Consider the following 24747-nt stretch of genomic DNA (forward strand, 5'->3'; position numbering starts at 1 on the left):
ATTAATGTTAAATGGGTCCAGATCCATCTTATTCCAGATCAAATTCATGTCAGGTGTCCAGGAAATGGCCATGATTTCAATTGTTATTGTAAAGAGCATTATTTAAAAATCAAATGTACTCCATTTAAAAAGCATCTTCTGTCCACTCTCGCCACTTTTCTTCAACATTGGAGGTTGTTCGATTTTCTGGGGCTGCGGTAACAAATTACAGCAAACTCAGTGCCTTAAAACCACATATATATTTTTTACTATTTATATATTTATTTTTTATTTATTTATTTTGGCTGCGCCAGATCTTAGTTGAGGCATGCGGACTCTTAGTTGCGGGATGCATGAGGGATCTAGTTCCCTGAACAGGGATCGAACACGGGCACCCTGCATTAGGAGAGTGGAATCTTACCCACATTTAGTTTTTAACTTTTTATTTTATATTGGAGTATAGTTGATTAACAATGTTGTGATAGTTTCAGGTGTACAGCAAAGTGATTCAGTTATACATATACATGTATCTATTCTTTTTCAAATTATTTTCCCATTTAGGTCATTATATAATATTGAGCAGAGTTCCCTGTGCTATACAGTAGGTCCTCCTTGTTGGTTATCCATTTTATTTTATATTTTTTAATATTTATTTATTTATTTATTTGCCTGTGCTGAGTCTTAGTTACGGCATGCTGGATCTTTAGTTGCAGTACATGGGATCTTTAGTTGTGGTACATGGGATCTTTAGTTGTGGCATGTGGGATCTGTTCCCTGACTGGGGATTGAACCCAGGCCCCCTGCATTGAGAGTGCAGAGTCTTAATCATTGGACCACCAGGGAAGTCCCTGGTTATCCACTCTAAATACAGCAGTGTGTACATGTCAATCCAAAACTCCCTAACTATCCCTTCCCCTGACCCTTCCCCCCTGCTGGTAACCATAAGTTCATTCTCTAAGTCTGTGAGTCTGTTTCTGTTTTGTAAATAAGTTAATTTTTATCATTTCTTTTTAGATCCCACATATAAGCCATATCATATGATATTTCTCTTTCTCTGTCTGACTTACTTCACTCAGTATGACAATCTCTAGGTCCATCTATGTTGCTGCAAATGGCATTATTTCATTCTTTTAATATTTATTATCTTACAGTTCTGTAGAGTAGAAGTCTGACACAGATCTCACTGGGCTGAAATCAAGGTGTGGGCAGGGCTGGCTCCTTCTGGAGACTCTTGGGGAGAATCATTTCCTTGCCTTTTCCATCTTCTAGAAGCTGCCCACATTCCTCAGCTCACCGCCCCTTCCTCCATCTTCAAAGCCAGCAACTGTGGCCCAGTCCCTCTCACCCCATCACTCTGACCTCCTCCTTGCCAATTTCTTCCCTTATCAGGACGCTTGTGGTTACACTGGGTCCACCTGTATAATCCAGAATAATCTTTTGAAGTCACTGGTTAGCAACCTCAATTCCATCCACAAACTTAATTGCCCTAGGTCATGTCAGCTAATTCATTCACAGATTTAAGGATTAGAACGTGGACATTCTAATGCCATGATTCTGCCTACCACAGAGGTCCTTGAGAGAAAACTAAATAAAAGGCATATAGATTGGAAAGGAAGAAATAAAACCAGCTTTGTCCACAAAGACATGAGACTCTGTGTAGAGAAATCTAAGGAATCTACAAAAAAGCTGCTAAAACTAACACATGAGTGTAATGAGGTTGTAGGATACCAGGTCAATATACAAAAATCCATTGTATTCATATATACTAGAAGTACAATGTATTGGAAATTTTTGTATGCTAGAAATACAATGAAAAATTGGAAAATTAAAAAATTTTAAATCCCATTTACAATGATATCAAAGAATATGAAATACTTATTTCATATAAGTGTTTATATAAATTTATTTAAGTTTATTATTAAATTAAAAGATGCACAAACTATAAAACAAATCTGAGAAAAATTAAAGAAAATTCAAATAAATGGAGAGATATATCATGCTCATGACTTGCTATTGTTATGCTGTCAAGTCTCCCCAAATTGATGGATAGATTTGGTGCAATCCCAAGCAAAATCTCAGGAGCCTTTTTTGTAGAAATTGAGCTAATTATAAAATGTATGTGAAAATGAGAAGGACCTAGAATGGCCAACCCAATTTTGAAAAAGAAGAGCAGGGTTTAGGACTCAACACTCTTGATTTTAAGACGTACTAGAAATGAACAATTACCCAGACAGCATGGTAATAAGGTCTACGGGAAATAAACATATAGATCAATAGAAAAAAAAATAGTTCAGAAATGGACCCACTCATACAAGGTCAATTAATTTTTGGCAAAGGTGCCAAGGCAATTCAATGGAAAAACTATAATCTTTTCAACAAAAGGTGCTAAAACAATTGGCTATCCCCGTGTAAAAACAAAACAAAACGATTAAACTCAACCCCTACTTCACACTATATAGAAAGACTAATTTGAAATGACTCATAGATCTAAATGTAAAAGCTAAAACTATGAAACTTTTAGAAGAAAACAGAAGAAAATCTTGGTCTCCTGGGTTTAGGCAAAGATTTCTTAAATTGGACCCCTGAAGCATGAACCATATATTTTAAAACTTAGTAAAATAGACTTCAAAATTGAGAATGTTTGCTCTTCAAAAGATACCATTAAGCTAAATGAAAAGGCAAGCCATAGACTATGAGAAAATATTTACAAAACATATAAAAGATTTCTACCCAGAATATATGAAAAACTGTTACAATTCAATAATAAAGGAGATAACCCACTTTTTTAAAAGGGCCCAAACAATTTGGACAGTTCACCTAAGAGTATCAGATGGCCAAGAAGCCCATGAAAAGATGATCAACAACCTTAGACATTAGGGAAATGTGAAGTAAAACCACAATGAAATATAACTATACACCCAGCAGAATTTTAAAACCTGATGATGCCAAGTGTTGGTGAAGATGTGGAGAGAGAGACTGGAACACTCATGCACTGCTGGGGGGAATGTAAAATGGTACAGCCACTTTGGAAAAACCATTTGGAAGCAGCATCTTATCAAATTAAACATACATGAATTATCTGACTCAGCAATTCCTCTGCTATGTATTCATTAGAGAAAGGTGAAAGTATATGTCAACACAAAGACTTGTACGTGAAAGTTTATAGCCGTTTTATTCATAATATCCAAAAGCTAAAAACAACCCAAATGCTCATCAAATGGTGAATGGATAAATAAATTGTCATATATCCGTACAATGAAATGCTATTCTCCAATATAAAGGAACAAATTACAGAATCACTTGACAACATGGATGAACCCTAAAAGCACGATGCTACAGAAAAGAGGCCAGACACAACAGATCACACATTGCGTGCGTGAAACTACAGAAAAGGCAACCACTGACAAAAGCAGATCAGTGGTTTCCAGGGGCTGGTCAGGGAAGAGGGCTGTCTACAAAAACGTATGAGGGAACTTATCAGGGTAATGGAAATGTTCTAAATATCAACTGTGGGGTGGTTACAAGACTCTATGTATTTGTTAGAACTCCGGGTTGTGGACTGGATTGTAGACTGGATTGTGTGTAAATTATACCTCCCATAAAACTGACCAAATAAAGGGGGGGGAAAGGTTTAAAAAATATTCTTAATTTAGGGTCAGTTTGGAGAAAGTTGAAAGGACACTCATTTGAGGATCATATTAAATTCAAAGGTTTAAACTTTAACAACAAATCAGTAATGTTAGGGCATCAGAAAAATTGGGGGCACAGCACCATCTAATGGTAGAATTGTGCATTTAAAATATAATCTGTTGAAAGATGTTAATGTTATACGTTGACATGAAAAGGTTCTAATTTAAAATGTTTCACTTAATGCCCCAAAGTAAATTTAATACCATTTAACATCTACTAGTAGTAAAAAGTTGAGAAATCTAAAAATCTAATTTTGAGCGGCAACCGGTAACATACTTCAAAGACATTCTCATTTTAGTTAGAAGCAAAACAAAATTGCCTGTTATCACTATTATTTAACATTTTTCTGGAAGTTTCAGCCGATGCAGAAGATTAAAAAATAAAACAGGAACAAGACATACAATTATTTAAAAGGAGACAATAAAAGTATTATAATTAGAAGATAATGGAGTAATGTACTGAAAACTAAGAGAATCATCTTAAAATTCTTATAATGTATGAAGTGATAATATATAAGAATAAAGAATAAAAAATTAATATCTTTTCTATAACACAACAATCACAGAATATAATTTATAATGGAGAATGATTCCATTAATAGTAGCAGAAGTAACAGCAACAAAAATAGAGAAAATACCTATAGATAATCCTAAAAGAAGTGTATAGTGCCTAAGGAAGAAAACTATCAATATTTACAGAATAGAATACAAAAACTGTTTGTATGGTGAGACATATATTATTTCTTGATGGAGAAACTTAGTAGAATATATATGTCCCTTCTCTTCAATTTATCTTATATGTTTTATAGGACTTCAGTCTAAATCATCACCATATTGTTTTTGGAATTTTTTCACATAGTTAAAGTTAATCCAAATACTACATATATACATATCCACAAACAACGGACCACAGTGTATTGCATGTTTTTTTTCTTTGCATATTTGGCATCATATGGAATGCAACTTTTTGCAACTTGCTGTCCTGAGCACGTAATTACCACTTTGAGATATATTTATGTCATTGTATGTGGTGTTCTATCACAGGCATGTACCCCAGTTTATTCATGCTCCTGTGGGTGGACATTTATATTTACATGCACATGTGCACACATCTGAGAGCAGATTTGCCAGGTCACAGGCATGTGCCCATTTAGCCTCAGAGAGATGAGGAACTGCTCTCCAAAGGGGTAGTGTCCTCCCACCCCCAGCCAGAGAATTATCTCCTCTTTAAAGTCTAGATATGCTCTATGGACTGAATTGTGTCTCCCAAAATTCATATGTTTGAAGCCCAATGGGATGGTTTTGTAGGTGGAGCCTTTTGGAGGTGATTAGGTTTAGGTGATGTAATGAGGATGGAGTCCCATGATGGGATTAGTGTCCTTATAAGAAGAAACACCAGACAGCTTGCTTCCTCTCTCCTTTCCATGTGAGGACACGAGAAGGCAGCCATCTGCAGCCTGGGAGAGGGCTCTCACCAAGAACTGAATCTGCCAACACCTTGATCTCAGACTTCCAGCATCCAGGACTGTAAGACAGTTAGTTTCTGTTGTTTAAGCCACTCAGTATTTCTTTATGGCAGCCTGAGAAGACTAATACAATATATCTCAGCTATGTAACTATGCATTTTGTTGGTAATGACTAAAATATTACTGCTTTAATTAATAAATTTTCCCAAAAATTGTTTTCTTATTTCAGTCAGGTACATAGTTTGCAAAATGTTGATTCCATAAATTTTAGATTGCAATGACATACCCATATCAATATTATTATTTTTTAAATTCCATTAACTATATCATGTCTGAAAATGTTCAATTATTTTTAACTATGCAGTCAAAAATATTGCAGATTTTTAGGACAGGAATAAAGACACAGACGTAGAGAATGGACTTGAGGACACGAGGAGGGGGAGGGGTAAGCTGGGACGAAGTGAGAGAGTGGCATGGACATATATACACTACCAAATGTAAAATAGATAGCTAGTGGGAAACAGCTGCATAACACAAGGAGATCAGCTCGATGCTTTTCGACCACCTAGAGGGGTGGGATAGGGAGGGTGGGAGGGAGACGCAAGAGGGAGGAGATATGGGGATATATGTATATGTATAGCTGATTCACTTTTTAGTAAAGCAGAAACTAACACACCATTGTAAAGCAATTATACTCCACTAAAGATGTTAAAAGAAATATTGCAGATTTTTTATAATATTTACTAAATATTTTTCATTTGCATTATCAATATCCTTCCATAATTTTTGTCCTCGAGTATATGTCAAATGTTTTATTGTATGTAACCAATTCATAATGTGCCTTTATGTTTTTGCATTGATGACTACAAATTTTCTTTCTTTGAACCATGAACTTACCAGTACATTACTGCCAATTCTGATAAAAATGTGTTTGGTAATTTCAACTTTGGTGACTTTCAAGCAACAGATGCAGCCAACATTTATGACATTAAAAACAAAAATAAGCCACTCATTTTTTTAAAATTAGCAAGCATTTCATGCCACAAAAAGATATTGTTTGTTCCACTGTAAGGTATTGCAGGCTATTACATTTTTTGTACCAATTACAAATTTATTCCAAAACCCTTCACCAGAAATATGAATCTCTTCTCAATGCATTCAGAAACATCAAGTATTCCACCAGCTGCATTTTTTTTTTTCTTGGAAGGAGTCTTTCTAGGACCTTCCTCCTGCTGCTGCTCCCTCAGGGTGCTCACTCTGCAGCCTTGGTCCACAAGACCCTCAGGGCACCTCAGGTATCAGGTCATTGTGAACATTCCTTTACCTCTCTCTTACTTCCTGGACCTCCTGTTTTTCTCTTTCTTGACTTGGTCCCTCATTTTGCTGGAGCACATTCTCTAGTAGCTTCCTGAGAAAGGGTATCTGCAGAGCAAGTTCCTCAAGAACTTGCAGGACTGAAATGTCATTTTTCCATCCTCCTCCTGACTGCTTGCCCTTCTGGGTCTAGGGTCTCTGCTGGACATCATTTCCCTGCAATCTCTGGAAGGCACTCCTTCACTGCCTGTGAGCCCCCGCCATATTGTTGGGCTTGGGTCCCATCCCTCCCCCTCACTGTAAGGTGTTAGGATTGTTCTTGATCTCAGTGTTTGCGTTTTGACATTCCAAGTTTTGTGCTTTGAGGAGAGTCTTTTTTCTTCCATTTTGCAGGGCACTCAGTGAATCCTTTCAAACTGGAAACCCAAGTCCTTCTGTTCTAGGAACTTTAAGTGATTTATTTGATAAATTCCTCTCTCTTTTCTCTCACCTCCACTAGTGGGGTTCCTTTGTTCAGATGTCAGATCTCCTGGAGTACTCTTCTAATATTCTTCATTTTTCTCTCCAATCATCTTCCTAATTTTCTTTTCAAGTCTATTTTCTTGGAGATATCCCCTAGTCTCCTTCCATCACCTCCACTAAAACTCTTCGTTTCTCTGTTCATATTTTTTTAGTTTCCAAGACCTGTTTTTATGCTATGAACATTCCTTTTTGGTTTTTAAGCTGCTTTGATTCCTTAGGAGCAATATCTTCCTTTATTTCTTTAAGAATACAAATCATAGGGCTTCCCTGGTGGCGCAGTGGTGGAGAGTCCGCCTGCCGATGCAGGGGACGCGGGTTCGTGCCCCGGTCCGGGAAGATCCCACATGCCGCGGAGCGGCTGAGCCCGTGAGCCATGGCCGCTGAGCCTGCGCGTCCGGAGCCTGTGCTCCACAACGGGAGAGGCCACAACAGTGAGAGGCCCGCGTACTGCAAAAAAAAAAAAAAAAAAAAAAGAATACAAATCATAGTTCTCAGGAAATTTTATTTTTACATTGTTTGTCTTTTCTCCCAATTTTTCCAGCCCCCACCAACACCCCCCTGTGCTCTGTTTACTTTGGTTTCTGTTTCTTTTGTTGGAAACTTTCTGTCTTCAAATGTCTGATTCATGGCCCTCTGACCTTAGAACAAGGTACAAAAACACTCACTGCAAAGTCAGGAGTAGGTGCAGGGACACTTACTCGGCTGGTGGGCTTTTTGTGACTTTCAGACACCTGGGCTATTTCATCATCTTTTTCTTGGGCTGGTGGATTTTTCTGGAGAAGGTCATGGGGTCTCCTGCCTGAAGGGTATACCTCTGGCTGCCAACGTTCTTGTACTCTTGTGGAGAAAGGGGGCAGGTGAGATGACATTTCAGTATCAACCCCCCTCAGCGATGCTTGCGTCTGAGTCCAGCCTCCCTCACCTGGTCCTCTGCAGGGAGCAAACTTTCAGACATTTCCAGAGCCAGGGAGGGCGATCAAGGAGCAGCAGGGCAGGAGAACAGGACTAGAGGATTTAAATGGCTCCCCATGCAAACTTTCTAACAACCCTGCTTCCCACTGCACCCACTTCCCCACGTCAGCGGGGTCTGATGCCTCTGATTCCTAGTCCTTTCTGCATTCCAGTGTATGAATTAGACCCGCTTCTCAGCTGGCTCCACATTGCTGAGCAAGAATTCAGCTTTCTCTGCACTTCAGTTACCCCTTGTCCATCTTATCACCAGCATCCAAGATGCAGTAACTGCCATTTGCTTGCTTGTCTCTGTGTCCCTCAGGGTTACGCCTTCTGTCTAACCCTTTACAGACTTTTCTTTTGGTCACACCGTGCAGCTGTGGGATCCTAGTTCCCTGACCAGGGATTGAAGCCATGCCCTCAGCAGTGAAAGCGCAGAGTCCTAACCGCTGGACTGCCAGGGAATTCCCCTTTACAGTCTTTCTTAATTCTGGGGAGAAAACAGAGGTAAAAGTAAGTCCATCATCTTGTTTTCATACTTTGGATAACTTGCAGTACCTTCTCATGAAATACTTTGTTTTTCCTGAAATGAAAAGATATAGCTTGCTAATTTCAAGAAAAACAAATGGCTTACTTTTGTTGTTGTGATACAGTTGTTGGATGAAATGTTACTTAAAAGTTATATGGTTAAATGTGGAAAGTGTTAAACATTTACTTTATCAGCATGGGCAGTAAGAAATCTCCCAGTTCAGAGAGACAATTTGTAACCATCGATGAGAAAACATGTAATAACATTATAAGTTACATATAATAAAGCATTTGGGAAAAGCTAATCAAATAATATTCATAAATCATATTAACCTTTAACAACCACCATCACAATTTAAAAGTTTTGCTGTGTAGTTAAAAAATAATTTGGCATTTTTAGACAATACATTTAATAAGGCAAAAGATCACATTGATATGGGCATATCACTGCAATCTAAATTTATGGAATCAATTTGCTGCAGAATATATATCTGACTGAAAAAAGAAAACAATTTGGGGGAAAATATATAAATCAAAACTGTAAAATTTCAATTATAACCAATAAAACTTCAACCTTTTGGCAAAAAAAAGTCAGTTTAATAATTTACTTAAAATGTAAAATCTAAGATTTTCATGGTAAATAAATGGTTTTGTGACACTGTAAGATATCTGAAACAATATATCAAACTTTATTGTCAGTGCTCATAAAATATGGTCTCAGGGTGAAGTATTTACATCCATGTCTATTTGATCCTGTCTAGGCGGTGGAGTGCAGTATTGCAGGAAAAATATGGAGTTCCAACCAGCAGATAGAAAATACTAGGATAGTTTGATCTGACATCAGCCATAATGCTGCATTCATCTCTGAAAAATAAAATTTAAAAATACTATAAATCAACTAATTGGCTTTAACTTTTCTCAATAAGCTTCATATTTACTACCATATAGCAAGGAAAACTTGCTATACAAGGATTAAATAACATATGTAGAAAAAGGGAGTTAAAATAATGGGAAATGGAAAACAATGTTGGGGTCTCCAGACTGACACTGCAAAGATAGTTTGGTGGCCCTCTCCAGCCTTTTGGATTCCCTCCTACAGGAATTGTGAAGTTGCAGTCATTAACCATCAGAACAGGAAATCTTTTCTAGAAATGTGGCTGTAATGGAAGAAGTTCCAGTTGTTAGAACAAATGGATCAACCTGAGGAATGCTCAATGTGATCAAACATACAAAGCAAAATATATTCGTGAAAACACAGCACAATCTATCAGAGCACTGAAGGACCATGATATTCCAATCAAAACAAAGCAAAATGAAATATCATTTCAAAGAGAAAAACCATCTGGTGGTCTGAATACATTACACAAAAATGTATGTATTGTGTTATAACAGAAGTGAAAAGTACGCTGAACCAAAAGTTCTTCCAAGTTATTGAGTCATAAGAGGTGGCCAAATGACAGACTGTGGGCTGAGGGTGAAGGAAAATTGATAAAATTAAGCCAACTAAATAAACCTTTCATTCCAATAAGCAGTTCTCACTGATGTATTTGGTCGTTTCTAAAGAGCAGTATTAGAGCTAAGCCTTATTGAATGTCACCGCAGTTAATTCAGCAGAATTTGAGCAAAGTCCTATCCCAGGATCAATGCTGTGATGTCAGAAGATTCTCGGTGAGTGTGCCCTCGGGTACCCAAATGACTGTGAAGGTAGGTGATGGTCCTTAGAAGACTGTGCAGCTCATCAATCCAACAAGGTGCAGACGTGGGACAGGTAGTGACAGCCAGGGAAAACCAAAGACGGCACCAGTCATTTCAAAACTTCATTGGATGATGTGAACGTAATTAGAATCTTTTGCTAAATGCTTTTCACTACTGATTTTATCACTCCATAAACAATACATATATTGCTTAACCTTTATAGAGTTCAGTTTATTTAAAAGGTTAAAGACAGAATATTTTTAATTTTGAGTGTCTACCTTGATTTATCCATCCTTCTGCATTGCCCTGTCAGACATCATGAACACCTGACTTCTCCAGCCCTGAGTCCGCCAGCTCCCTTTGCAGGTTGTTCCGGCCACCTGGACTTGTCTCCTCTCTTCACAACATGTGCTCTCCCTGGCCCTTGGGCTCTGCGGTGCTGATTCCTCTCTCCGGCACACTTTACTGATTCTCACTCAACCTCCAGGTGTGATTTAGAAATCCATCCCCTGCTGAGTCTTCCCTGACCCCGGGTCTGGGGCAGACTGAGAGTTCACACCATGCTCTTCTATCAGAGCTCAGTTGTGCTGGGTTTTCTTTCATATTGTCCATCTCTCCATCTGTTTGTCCTGGTTATGAATGAGTCACCTGGATGGCCAGGTGGGAGCTCAATAAAGATTAACCAGTGTCTGTAGGTCTGTGCTGCTCAGTCAAGACGCTGCCAGCCTGGGCATGGGACTAGCTGTGGAGGGACCCCTCTCCCTCCGCCAGGTCCCTGAGGTCTTTCTGAACAAGCTCCATCCCATCCAGAATCCCGGAAATGGTGCCAACTCTACCTCCAAGGACTGCTTCCTTCATCCTTCCAACTCAGGGAGACTCTCATATCCCTTTTTTCCCTCTAGATACCCAAGCCTGACTTAGGGGTCCTTCTAGAAACTCCCATCTTCCTCACTGACCAGCTATGTTTGACTACCCAAGTCCAGTATGTGTCACTGCCCACATCTCTCCTGTCCCTCTGTCTTAATCTGCTCAGGCTGTTCTAACAACATATCATAGACTGGGCGGCTTAAACAACAGAAATATATTTCTCACCATCCTGGAGTTTGTAAGTTTGAGATCAGGGGGAAGAGGGGGTGAGAAAACTCCCTGGGGTCTCTTTTCTAAGGGCACTAATCCCATTCATGAGGGCTCCATCCTCATGACCTAATCACCTCCCAAAGCCCCCACCTCCTAATACCATTGCACTGGGCATTAAGTTTCAACATATGAATTTGGGGGGACACAAAGTTTGAGACCATAGCACCCTCCCTTTCTGCTATCCTTCCTCACTTCTCGGGGATGCGTGTAATTCCCATGGGCACCTTCTGCCTCTCCCAACTTGCTGCAGGATTCACTCTGGTGCTGAGTTACCTCCAAATGCTGCAACTCTGGTCAGGTCATGTGCTTGATTGTACTCTAGCTGACTAGGTCAGGCTGGGAGTGGTGTCCCCAGCATTCCCTTCCTTGTGGTTGCAGGCTAGTGTTCTTCACTGACTCCCTGAAAATCTGTGTGATCAGATAAGGTAATGAAGAGACTTGGAAGTGCCAGAAAGTTCCAGCTTGCCCTCCCTCTCCTCTGTTGCTGCTGATCACCAGACGCTTCACGGCAAACCCACGTAGGAGCCACAGAGAGACAGTGGCTTTGCATCTTCCTCTGTGGGCTCCTCTTCGAGGTCCCACTTTGGAATTGCCTGCAAGCTCCAACTTGTCTACCCATGCACACCCTCCAGCAACCCCAGACTGTGTAAGGTCTCATTCCCTGTTCCATAACTTGCATAGTGGGTTTGCATTCCTGACTCATTCTTGGCTAACACAGGCCATTCTCCTAACCACATGACAGCCAGACCAGAATACTTGAGGTTCCCTGAAGCACTTGTGCTTATAAGTATGCTTTCCTTGGTAACTGGAATTCTCAACCCCACCCCCTTGTAACTGACTAACTCCTGCTTACCTCCAAAACCCATCTTGAGAGCCATTGTCTCCTTGATATTTCCTCTGGGAGAAAATACTGTTGACCAAGAAGAGAATATCAATATGGCCCGTTGGTTGCAAGCAACAGAAATTGAATCCAACGTACTTAAAACAAACCAAAACTATTGGAAGACCATTTGGCAGATCATAGTCATGGAAAAGCTGGGCAGCCAGGACTTGGGAAGCCTGGGGTGGTCAGTAGAAGCCACATAAGCCAGCTCTTTGGGACATTCTACAGGACGGCTCAGCTCTAACGCTTCCCCACTGTGTGTCAGCTCAAGATGCAAACTTCTGAGAGGGAATCTGACTGGCTATCTTGGGTCCTGTGTTCACCCCGTAATTAGGAGGATCAGTGTGTCTGCCCCTGTGGAGGGGACAGGGTGCTTCCCCTGCCCAAGGAAGGGTGGAAGAGATCATCAAATGTTTACCATAAAGAGAATGGCTTTGGAGGAGCTTCCTGAATTGATATTCCAACTCTGCCACATCTAATCCAAGAGAGCTTAGGTGAGCCCTTTTGCATTTCTGAGTTTCCTTTTCTGTTTAATACGTGTGCAATGCCTGCCATGCAGAGTTAATGAGAGAAGCAGAGGACGGCGTTACTTCTGCTTCTTGTGGTGGCCAGTGTGGTGCTCCATGGGCTGCAGCACAAGCTTGCCTTCCCAGGGATGACTAATTAAGACAGCACTGCAGATGGGACTTCCCAGGTGGCCCAGTGGTAAAGAATCAGCCTTCCAATGCAGGGGACGCGGGTTTGATCCCTGGTCGGGGAACAAAGATCTCACATGCCACAGGGAAATTAAGCCCACACGCGCCACAACTATTGAGCTCTTGCGACACAACTGCAGAGCCCACACAACCTGGAGCCCCTGCACCACAACTAGAGAGAGAAAACCCACATGTCGCAACAACAACAACATCAAAAGATCCCACATGCCTCAACGAAGATCCTGCAGTGCCGCAAATAAGACCCGATGCAGCCAAAAAACAACAATTTTTTTTTAAAGAAAAAAATGACAGCACTGCAGAAAACTCAACTAGTAAAGAGAAGACTTGAGATTCATTTCCATATGCAAGAGAAGAGCTGGGGAAACATGAGAAAATGGGTGGATATGAAAATAATGGTTTTTATGTCAACCATTAATTAATTATAATTTGCTTAGCAATGTTATATGGTATAAGAGATTTGATTTTATTGTATTGAATGGCTTGTCTCAGAATTATTTAGTAATCTGTTCTCACCACTGCTATGCAATGTCTCTTGTTCCATCGGAGATGTTTTTAGCCACGTGTAACAGAAAACCAGAGCCAATGGGCCTAAACTAAGAGCAAGAACACACTGCTTCTCTGCACACAAAAGCCCAGGGCAGAGAGGCTTCAGGCCCGTGTGACAGGAGCTCTGCCCCACCTCCCTGGGACATCGTGGCCCTGCCTCTCTCCATGGGTTACCTTCTTTCTCTAGAGGCTGCCTCATTGGAGCAAAAAATATGACAGTTCTGTTACCAGAGTCACAGCCTCACATCAACCATCCAGAAGAAACAGGTCTGTGTCACAGAATTTCCAAAACTCCCTGAGCTCTACGCAGGGAACAGGGACCATGTCCAATTGTGAACAGTCACTGTGGTCCCTGGCACAAGATGAAATATTGACCTTGCCAAGAAGCAAGATGATAGTGGAATTAGCTTCCCCAGAATCACACGGATTGATGGTGGAAGGAGGGAGGGATGAATAGATGCTAAGGAAACAAGAAGTAGGTGTTCACAAACACTCGGCTTCTCAGGTGAAATCTTGGAACCAGTAGCCATGACCTCACCTGGGAGCTTGTTAAAATGTACCCCAGACCTGCTGACTCATAATCTGCATTTGACAGGATGCCCAGACAGTGAGAGTGCAGCCCGGCCCTGGAGGGGACAGGAAGGTGCAGAGGTAGACCAGTTGATTGACATGAGAGTAGAAAGTCAGTCTTAACAGTACTAATTTGCAACAGGGGTGAAGGCAAGGTCATCAACCAAGAGAGATGTAAAGAAAAAAGAGTAGGACACTGGAGGAAAGTAGAATGGCTTAGAAAGCACTGCAGGAGCAGGACAGACAGCTGGCCAGGGCCACAGACGTGGAGGACTCATCTGTACTAAGGACACACGGCAGTGAGGACTGTGATTTTGTCCCCAATCCATGAAGCTGGAGATTTTATCAAGCAGTGCACACCATCTTAATTCCAGAAGTAGAAGCGGGGTTATTGGATGCAAGTTTGGGAAGGTTGCAGAGGAAAGGCAACACAGGCCTTAATTATGCTGGCAAAACCATGGTTAAAATTATGCATCAATTCTGCAGGGAAAGAACTCACAAACTAGAAGGGCCATTAGACCAAAGGGCTCAGCTATGTCAAGTGAAGATTTTCTAGATCCAAGGAAATGAGAGTTCTAGAACAGCAGGGGTAACACAAGACATGGTGCCTTGGATCTCACAGCTCAGAGAGGAAGCACCTGTAGGCGATGAGGTTCAGCAGTTCAAGGGTATTGTTGGGGTGAATAAAGGTTTTCAGAATTAGGGAAGCCAAGGAACATTGAGGCCTGGGACTGGTCCTCAGCATCAGAGATGCAAAAACATCAGAGGAGACGCACTTTCAGGGATGGGCCTCCATTGACCAAGACTGAATATTTCAGATGCTGGATGCAAAGTGGTGACCATGACAGCCCAGGTCCCTGACTTTGAGCAAGTCACTCGGCTTATGACCAGTAGCCTGGGTGGTACAGGTAGTGACCTGATCTAGGGTTTATCTTTCATGGTGGAAAAGCTGTCCGCTTCCGAGTTCTCACATCATGGGACAATGCCACGAGAATGGCCCATTCAGGGCTCACATTTTGCGCAGGTGTGTGTGTGTGTTTTGTGTGTGTTGTGTGTGTCTGCTAGCACACATACTTAAGCACGTGTGTGTATAAAAGAAAGAGAATGAGTGAGCACGGGTGTGTTATGGGTGGGTAGGGGACGAGGTACTGCCACTGGGATAGGCCATCCCACCTGTCTACAAAGCTTGCTCCTAACTTCGCCTTCTGCATCGAGACGTAATATGGCATACATTAAATCAGGGCTGAACAATATCAGAAGAAAACAAGTCCACTAGTGGAAAACAAGAAAGCGCACTGGTTGGGGGAGATGATGCCAGCCTGGGCATCGGTGCCCCTGGGGCCCACCCGCCTCCCTCCCTTCCCACGGTTTAGCTCTGGGGACCACAAATCTGTCTTGTGCCTACGCTCATGCCTGTGGGGTTCCAACACTCCCAACCAAATGGGCATGACTTCTACACAAGTTACAAGAACAATAAACTGTCCCCTGCCTTATTTCAACATTGGGTAACATTGTGTCAGCCGTGGATCTGATGTTAAATAGAATCTGATGTTAAATAAGGGAGCTCTCTGTACACTGACTGTTTTGGTTTTGGTTTTGGGTTTTGCTGCTAAATGTTGTTTCTCATTTAATGGTATGCCTTTCCAGAATCATGCTGTGTTATCTATGCCAATTTTGATATAGTATTTGTAAGAGGTTAATATAAATACAATCACCCACACAAAGCTCAACAGAAAATGTTTCAGACTCGTTCTGATTTGAAAACTGTGGTCAGTGTGAAGGTATCCAAGAGAAATAACTGCCCCCAAATTAAACGACAATATGTTGTTTCCTATCATTTTCCTGAATTCTGTGTATTGTAAGAGACAGCTAAGTATTCTTAAAATTAAGTTTATCAAAGAAAAACTTAAACTGCCCATATTCCCATCTTGGCACCAATGGTGTTTTCCTTAGGTTTTATACATCAGTTCTTCATGCGTGTAATCACGGTGTGCTTATCGTTTCACTGGAGCTATGAGGGCATTTTGCCATGTTTGCCATGTTTTCATGGCCTTTGAAACTACCCTCTTTACTGTTCTCCAATACACTTGGACGGCCCCCATTGTTGACCTTGCCAGCCAATTGAAATTGTTCCCCTGTCATAGAGAACGCCACAAAGAGCATCTTCCTGCAGTTATTTTTTTCTTTCAGTTGTTTCCTTGGGATAACTTCCCAAGCACCACATTACTGGGTCAAACACTGTGAATGATTTCCATGGTCTAGATAAGAGGCTTTCAAGCTGCCATGCCAACCGTGGCCCGGCCAAGCGTGAGAATGAGAAATTGGAGGTGAATCAAGTGCCCATAATGGAGAAGCAGCCAGATGAAATCTGGCAGAGTCACACCCAGACCCCAATGAAACTCCTGAAAGAACACTGGAGTGGACTCTCTCAATAAGTGCAGGTGTGCCCACTAGCAAGTCAAGGTTCTTATTTTGTTTTGTCTTTTTTTAAGAGCATCAAATGGGACTCCTACACCTGATTACAACTGTGTGTGAGTGAGGATGATGGTGTGTAAGCCCATTGACAGCACTGAATAGGAATCCAGGGAATAGAAAGAAAGTTTGGATTTTACAAGGCACTTTTTTTTTTTTTTTTTTTTTTTTTGCGGTACATGGGTCTCTCACTGCTGTGGCCTCTCCCGTTGCGGAGCGCAGGCTCAGCGGCCATGGCTCACAGGTCCAGCCGCTCCGCGGCATGTGGGATCTTCCCAGACCGGGGAACGAACCCGTGTGCCCTGCATCGGCAGGTGCACTCTCAACCACTGCGCCACCAGGGAAGCCCCAAGGCACTTTTGTTTTTTATGTTCAGGTTGTCTTTCTACACTGATGCATCTGAGCCTCCTTTTAAGTTTCCTAGAAATTTCGGTAGCCTGAGCCTTTCCTTGGAACCCCACAGCTGCATACCTGGGCAGCCCCACTCTGCAAGGGGACAGAGATTTCCCCCACCTCATCCTCCTGAGGTCAGCAGCCTAAAAGGAGCTGCTTAGCCAGCGGGCCATGTCTCCCCTAATTCCCAAATATTCTTAAATCCATCCATTTCTCTCCAACTGCACTGCACACCCCAGGTCAGGAAACCATTATTTATCCCCTGGACAACTGGGGCAACATGTCTACTGGTGTTTACATGCTCACGTTGGAGCCAGAGTGACAAATAACAAATAACAGACACAGATCTGATTGTGGCATCTGCCTCCTCTAAATTCTTGATCAGCTATGCAGAGTGATCAGATATAAGGGATGGGGGGACTCTCTCTAAACTTACTTAGCAGGGTTCTTGCTAAAATTGGGCTAGAAAGGTCAAGGACAGAGCAGGGTAAGGCCCAGAGGAGCCTATCTAAAGTTTACTCAAGGAGACAATCTGTCACAGATCAGCCAGAAGTCCCCTGAAGTTTCTGAGAAAGACAGGGCTGCGGGAGGTGGAGGGTCCCTGGCCCCCGGCCACTTGCCGTCCTCTCTGGGTCCCATGGTCTCCGGGTGTCCACAGGCCTGAGAAGCTATCTGATGTTCTGCCCTAGCTCTGAAAGTCAGACCCAGATCCAAGACATTTCAGCAGGAAGTTGTTTCTCCAGACTCCTTCAGCATCAACTCCAGGATGTGGGCGTCTGTTTGGCAAACTGGGTTTTGTTCAGTAAGTGTGTCACGGGGGAGAATTGGTTTCCCAAGGCACGTGGACACCTTCAGGAAGAATTCAGGGGCATTTGGGTGGACCCGCTTGCTCCCCTTTCTCCAAGCTCCTCCCATAGACACAATACCTCTCCTATGAGAAACGTCCCAAGTCCAGGTTCTTCAAGAAAAAAAAACAAAAACAAAACTGCCTGTTTACCACACTTTGTCCCTTCTCAGGGCATTTAAAATAGCAACTCCCCGTGCCTGCACCTCTTCTGTTGCTATTTTTCTTCTTGACCCTCGTTGCCTTCTATCGCTTTCCATAACATCATTACGACTATGATTTTTAAAGTGTAGCTTGTAAAATTCCCTGGCACATTGTAACATGTTGTGAGGCCAGGCCAGAGTTACTGGGTGCTCCCCTGAAGTTAGATGTGTGATGTCACCTAGGTCCCACTTATAAATGGCAGGAACAGTCAGTGAGTCCATTCTCCTGCTGCTACTACAACCCAGAGTATAGCCTGAATCCTGTCCTCACTAGAAGACAAAGGGCTGGGTGAGAGCTTGCGTGATGCACAGCGACCTCAACTAGTGGCTGAGGTGGGCTGAAACACAGCCCTCTGCAGGGTCAGAACACCAGCACCAGACCAGCCGCCCCTTACTGCATCCGGATGACAACCCCGCCTCCACCTGCCTTTCTGTTCACCAACCAGTGGGCTAAAAGCCACTGAACTTCCTTGGGGCTGGGGTGCAGACTGTGAGCCCTGGACTGCCCTTAGTCCCATATGCAAATCCATCCATCCTTCCAGAACCACCCCCTCCAGAAAGTAGACCCCAGGCCATCTCTTGTGTGACTGGTACACACAGCATACAAGCTCCCTCTGAATAGCACCCATCCTGCAGGTTGCTTGTTTCCTTGATCCTGTTTTTCAAAGTAACATTAACTGAGTTCTTCTTATGTCCCAGACTCTAACGAAACATATCAAGTGTACTTTCTTGTTTAATCTTCTCATACCTATGACGCAGGCACTAGGGTCCTTACCTTACAGATGGGGAAACTGAGGCCTGGAGAGGAGAGAGATATGCCCCATCCTCTCACTGTTTAGTCAAGATTCAAACCCAAATCAGGACAGGAGGAGGAGAAGGAATCTCGAGAATAGGGGCAGGTGTTATGGGCCAGTGCTCAGCACACAAAGAGACGGCTATGGGCACACCTGGAGGTGTGAATCTATACAACAAAACAAAAAACAGTGTTAAGAAATTTAAATAAGGCCTAAGTAAATGGAGGGATATCCCATGTTTATGGACTGAAATTTTCAATATTGTAAAGATGTCAATTCTTTTAAAATTGATCTATAAATTCAATGTGATTCCAATCACATTTCCAACATTTGCGCATGTATGAAACTTGACAAGCTGATTCTAAAATTCATGGCAACGGAGCAGCCATGAAACTTGAAGGTGGAAAGACTTGTTCTACTGGACCTTGTTCTACTGAGATTTATTATAAAGTCTTGGGAATTAAGCCAGTGTGATATTAGCACAAGGATTAAAAGAAAACAGGCTGATGGAACAGACTAGAAAGCTCAGAATGACATCATACAAGATTGACCCTTGATTTCTGAGGACAGTGGTACTGCAGCTCAGTGGAATCTTTCCAGTGAGTCGTATGGAGGCATTGGGATCAAATGTGAGCCCTGGTCTCTGCCTCACACGGTTGGGGGCAGATGGCTGAGAAGCTCTGTGTAAAAGGTCAAACAATGGAGCTTTACGAAGTAATACGGGCTGCCTTCAAGACTTCTGGTCAGCAGGGCCTTCTTAAACTGGACATAAAAAGCACTGGCCATCAAAGAAAATACTGAACAACCTGGACTGCGTTGAAATTTAGAAGTTTTGTCCATCAAAAGAGACCATTAAATAAACAAAACAGGCAAGACTAAACGATAGTGTTTGAAGATGGTGCTGAGAGGGTAAGGAAGTAATTATGAACATCTGAGCAGCCTTCAGGGTGAATAAGGAGATGGTGGTGGGCAGGGAGCCGGGGTGGGGAAGTGGGGGGCCCTCAGAGGCAGGCCACGTGCAGTTTCTTGAACTGCGTGATGTTCATGGGGTTTGGTTTTTCATAATTAATGACCGCATGGCTCATAAGTTTTCTGAACTTTTCTGAACGTGTATCATTTCACAATAGAAATATACAAAAATACATATATAATATCTCGCTGTTTTAAAAATTCCACTAGCACGGATGAAGTGGTTTATTTTTTGAAATAGATGGTAATGGTATGTGAGCTGTATTTTTAAAAGGAGAACGTTCTTCATAGTCTATAAAATTCTTCCCCAAAGTATCCCAATGTCCCCCGCAGGAAGTTCTGGAAGGAAGGTGCTGTCACAGGCACGATCCTCAGAGAAATGCTGAGTGCAGGGCAATTGGGTTGGAGCACCCATGGTGAAACACCTCTTGCCCCATTTACATCCATCTACCTGGTCTCCACAAGGACTTTGCAGAAATGAAGATCAGCTGATGAAATTAATCATGCCCGTTCATGACTGCTCCACCCTGCACTCTGCAAGACTGCAGTGAGACACCTAAGAGTCCTGGAGACGCCACTCAGCAAGAAACAGTGACCAGGGGACAGCCATCCATGCAGGGGATTCTTCAGCCTTGTGCCTAATTCTTCTGGTCAGCTGGCACACAGTCTGTGGAGGAGGAACAACACAGAACAAAAAGTTCTAGTCCACACTGGAGAAACCCAGTGTTTTCAAGGACACTGTGACCGAGCACAGGCAAGGCATGCCCAGCGGGTGCAAAGAGCTGGCTGCAAGCTGTGTGCGCCCAGGTCAGCAGGCAGGCAGGGCGTCCCGGATCTCTGCATGGACACAGGCCTTCCAGGTCCTGTTCGAACAGCCCAGAGTTTCCTGGGGGCAGCGCCAAACCTGGGGTAAAGATCACAGGGCAAAGTACTGAATGTAGAACCCCTCCACACACCCCAAATGATTAACAAGGAGAAAAGCCTTGCTCTGGCCCCAATGTCCAAAAGGACTTTAAAACTAGGAAACTTTCATGGTGTTTTCATCATCTCCAAAGCCCAAAGAAGTAAGCTCAAAGATCAAAGCCAAAATTTACTTGGCTCTGAATTCAAAATTTGCTTAGGAGTTGGACAGGGGATGAGAAATAATTTATATATATTTTAGGGGAATTGAACTTTCGTGGGTGTACTATGACCTGAGATAAGAATGTATTAAGTAGGGAAGCGGCAGTCTGCATTCCCCTCACTATGGAAGGAAATGAAAACATAGTTACTCTTAAAGCATAACCTGAAAAAGACTGACGACTATACCAATTTAAAATAGAAAAAAGAAACAAATATAAATGTTTTAAAAGGCATGCAGGAACAAGTGCTGATAGGGATGTAGAGCACCTGGGACGGGAAAGTAAAATGGCACAGACACTTTGGAAAACAGCTTGGCAGTTTCTTTAAGAAGTTAAACATCAACTTATCATATGACCCAGTAATTTCACTCCTGGGAACCTACCCCAGAGTTATGAAAACGTTCGTCCACACAAAGATTTGTATGTCGACGGTCAGAGCAGCTAAATTCACAATAGCCAAAAGGTAGAAACAACCCAAATGTCCATCAACCGATGAATGGACAAATAAAATCTGATATGTTCACACCATGGAGTATTATGCCATGACTAAAAGGAACAAACTAATGATTCATGCTACAATACAGATGAACCTAAAAACCATCATGCTACATGAAAGAAGCCAGGTGCAAAAGACTACACAGTGTATGATAGCACTAATATGAACTGTCAGATCCCTAGAAACAGAAGGCAGATCCACGGTTGACTAGGGGAGCAGTGGCAGTGAGGTCTGACTGCAAATGGGCACAAGGGATGTTTTGGGAGTGTTGGAGATGTTCCATTATAGGGATGACTGCATAACTCTACAGAATACTAAAATTTATTGAATCATACACTTAAAGTGGGTGAATTTTATGGTATATAAATTATGCCTCAATCAAGCTATCTTTCTGAGAAAAGAAGTAAAGTATACCAATGAAAATGGAATGGATTATTCAACAAATACTGAGGGGATATTTGTTAAGTAGTTAAGGAAAAGAAAACAACTTACATTTTGACTTGTATTGCACGCACCAAAAGACACCTAGTTTTATATTAGCCAAACCATAAAAGCAATTAGGTGAAAAAAAATGATTAATAGGTAACAAATTTCAATGTGAGAAAAAGCTCACTAGGTAGAAAGGCAATGGAAAAATCCATGAAGGACGAGAAATACTGTATTTGACTGTGGAAAAGGTTTATGCTTTTATGTAGACATAAATATATCAAATGAAGTTGGGAGACAAATGACAAACCAAAAAGATATTTTTGCTACAAATATGACAGACTTCATTTCTCTAACATTTAAAAATAGGAATCAGTACGAAAAATACTGACCATTCCAAGAAGAAAGTACCCCATCGTCAGCACACCTCCTCCACCCAGCATATCCTGTGCTTCCGGCACAAACATTTGTTCAAAACCAGCCTCAGAAGAACATGGAGCTCCTGGTCACTGAGGGCTCTGACCACACCAAAGGCTGGGAGTGGGGACAGCGGGGTGACCTGTGTCACCGAGCTCTGAGTCAGCCATGATGCCCCATGCTCTCCCCGAAGACCCCCCTGGCCCTGGGAATTAAGGGCTCTGTACCACCAACATGCAGGAACCACCTCGTGGTAAAGAGGCACGTACCAAAAAGTGTAAGGTTTCAGGGCTTCCCTGGTGGTGCAGTGGTTGAGAGTCCGCCTGCCGATGCAGGGCACACGGGTTCATGCCCCGGTCCGGGATGATCCCACATGCCGCCGAGCAGCTGGGTCCGTGAGTCATGGCCACTGAGCCTGCGCGTCTGGAGCCTGTGCTCCGCAACGGGAGAGGCCACAACAGTGAGAGGCCCGCGTACCAAAAAAAAAAAAAGTGTAAGGTTTCAAGCCTTATTGGTGTTTTCGCTTTAGCTTAAGTTGTATAATATCCTGTCTAAAGACAGAGAAACAGATGGGAGGGACAGATTCAACGTGCTGGGTGTTCATCTGGGATAATACATTTGGGGAAAGAAGCGAGGATTAGAACATGCGGCGCAGGAAGGCAAGGACCCTGGGAAACTAACCGAAGCTGGTATGAAAGTCTTCACCACACTTTCAACTGTGTGCAAGAAAACTCACTCAAATCTGGCTGTGAGCTATCATTCCATGGGCGATAAAAAATTCAGTCTCCCTCCCCTCAGCCACTCTCCCTCCCTCCCCCTACACTGGGTGTGCCAAGGTCTCGGGGACTCACAGGCATGGATGTCCCTTCCCAGCATGCACCCAGCCTGGGATGCAGGCCAGCATCACCCTTTGGTGAAGATGGAAGCCATGTCTGCCTGGGCCACCATACCATTTTCCTCAGAGACTTTGTCACTCTGCAGGGTGCCGTCAGGACCTGGGGCAGGGGTCTACACTAAATCATGGCCCCCAAACCCTCCCTGCCCTCTTTCTTCTCCTGGACTCTCCCTCCTCCCATCAGTCCACCCAGCATCAGCTGTTCAATGAGGGAAGGATTTAAAACACATATGCATATACACTGCCCCACTCAACACACACACATGCTCTAAGCCACTAACTCTAAGTAGTGCCCAGTTTCCCCCTTGCAAAAGGTGATAAGGCAACATTAGGACTTGATGTTTTGCTTAGAACAGGGGCAAGGAAAATGGAAAGGGAACAAGTAAAAATCGGTATCTGATGGACGATCCTAGCATTGGCACTGCCTGAACTCCATGGCAGATTTCAATCCCAGAACCCATATCCCCAAACCTAGGAAGGAAACAGCTGTTATTTGGTTTTCATCCTGCACTTTATAAAAGGAAAAAATGTGTGACGCTCAGAGGAGAACCAAGGGTTTGATGAGAAAAGCTCCAGTAAGAGCATAGACTCCTTAATGTCCAAGAGGCTTAGTGTTGAGAGAAATGTCTGCTACCTTTGGTGTTTTATCTAATATACAATTTACTTTCCTTAAGGGGTTAACAATCCCTGTAGAGCAATGGTTCTCAAACATGAGCGTGCATCGGGATCCCTTGGGTGGTTCATTGAAACACACTTGCTGCCCACCCCCAGAGTTTCTGACTCAGCAGGTTTGGGACAGAACCTGAGAATTTGGAGACCAGACTTTGAGAACAACTTCTCTAAACAAGCACGACTTTCACAGCTGGTAAGCAACACATTCTATGTTAAATCAGATGTCCCTAAAATTTGATTGCAAACTCAAACTCTCCTAGACATTTAATTAAAATCACAAGGCACAGTATCAGTTGCTCTTGAATGTTTTAAACAAACAGCAGGTGAAACATTTCCACACGCATGACGATGATTACAAGTATAATCAGCACATGTAAATATTTACAGAAGTGGCAAATCCATGGATCTCAATTGGCCTTTTCATGCTCTCTATTCCAATTCTGATTTCCACTTCTATTATTTCTATTCTCACTTCCTCCCAGGGGCACAATTTGACTCTGCCCACTGGAGAGATGGGCTGCAGTTTCAGAGCCTGAAGCTGGCAGAAGCTGCAGTTGCCTCCTGAAATTCAGTGACTCAGGACAAGAGAGGTAAGCGTTGGATGCATCTTCCCAAACAGTCCTCCCTGAGCTGTTCATTACCTGGCTAGACAGGCCCCTTTGTGTAGTTATAGTTAGTGTGCTACAGCAGAAACACCCCTGACCAGTTGGATTGGCATTGAATTGTGTGCCCTGGTCTTTCCTCCTGTATCAGTTTCTTCCCAGCGTCTTAAGCAGCAGGGTGCTGAAGCCAGCTCCTACAGATCCCGTGAGCCAGTGGCTGGATTTGCAGCTATCTCATGAGCTGGTTGTTAAATACAGCCATCGTGAAGAATTAGGTTATATAAACTTATAATTAAATTATGTTAAAAACAAAGGTAATGGGACTTCCCTGGTGGCACAGTAGTTAAGCATCCACCTGCCAGTGCAGGGGACATGGGTTTGAGCCCTGGTCCGGGAAGATCCCACATGACACGGAGGAACTAAGCCCGTGCGCCACAGCTACTGAGC

The 24747-nt window shown here is 42.8% G+C and overlaps 1 non-coding gene across 1 annotated transcript; it reads right to left on the reverse strand.

The window, feature by feature from the left end:
- Window positions 1-749: 749 nt before the first annotated feature.
- On the reverse strand, window positions 750-822 carry TRNAE-CUC (transfer RNA glutamic acid (anticodon CUC)). The gene has a single exon. It is a non-coding gene; the product is annotated as a tRNA-Glu (tRNA).
- Between the last annotated feature and the right edge of the window lie 23925 nt (window positions 823-24747).

Source organism: Orcinus orca, chromosome 6, assembly GCF_937001465.1.
Source record: "Orcinus orca chromosome 6, mOrcOrc1.1, whole genome shotgun sequence".
In the NCBI taxonomy this organism is placed as follows: domain Eukaryota; kingdom Metazoa; phylum Chordata; class Mammalia; order Artiodactyla; family Delphinidae; genus Orcinus; species Orcinus orca.